Source organism: Dasypus novemcinctus, chromosome 4 (assembly GCF_030445035.2).
Source record: "Dasypus novemcinctus isolate mDasNov1 chromosome 4, mDasNov1.1.hap2, whole genome shotgun sequence".
Taxonomy (NCBI): domain Eukaryota; kingdom Metazoa; phylum Chordata; class Mammalia; order Cingulata; family Dasypodidae; genus Dasypus; species Dasypus novemcinctus.
In genome coordinates, this window is record NC_080676.1 from 45,347,137 (window position 1) to 45,347,909 (window position 773).

Below are 773 nucleotides of genomic sequence, written 5' to 3' on the forward strand. Positions count from 1 at the left end.
TTGTAATTGAATATTATCTAAATTTTTTTTAAAATTCTCATTCTTCATTACCATTACTAAAGTGACTCTAAGTCTTCAATGCACCATAAACCCTGAACCGCAGCAGGAACAAGACAGAGCTCCTACAGGAAGAGGGTGCCCCTCCCTCCTGGCCTTTCTCTCAGGTCTTGGGCACCCATAACAAACAGTTTAGTAGTTAGAGGCCAGGTAGACCAACTTCTCATCAAAAGTCTCATTATCTACATGCCCCTGACAGCTCAACCATTCCCACCAGGCAACCCCATTCAGCTGCTGAGTGGCTCTAAATTTAGGATGCCTTTCTTGGTTAAATCAAATCTTCTTATAGGTTCTACCTCTTGGTCCTGCATCAGTCACTCCTAACAGTAGTTTTCAAACTGTGGTCCCCAGACCAGCAGGATCACCATCACCTGGGAACGTTTAAGAACTAAGACACCTGGGGTTGGGTCCCCACGATCTGTTTCAGTAGGCCCTCTTCCAGGTGACTCTGATAGATGCTGAAGTTGGAGATGGACAGGTGTAGTGTAACAGAAAGAAGGTGGGACTTGGGAATGAGAAACTGGACTTTAGCCTTGGCACTGTCATTTCAGGCAAGGAAGGAGTCCTCTCTTGTCCTTGGTTTCCTCCCTTGTCAAATGGAGCTTTTGGGGTAGCTAATTCACAGTCTGGCAGAGAGAACTCCATGGTATTAAGGTAAAGCACACAGCACAAAATCTAAACACTTGAAGCATTCAAAATTGGTGTTTAGTGTTAAG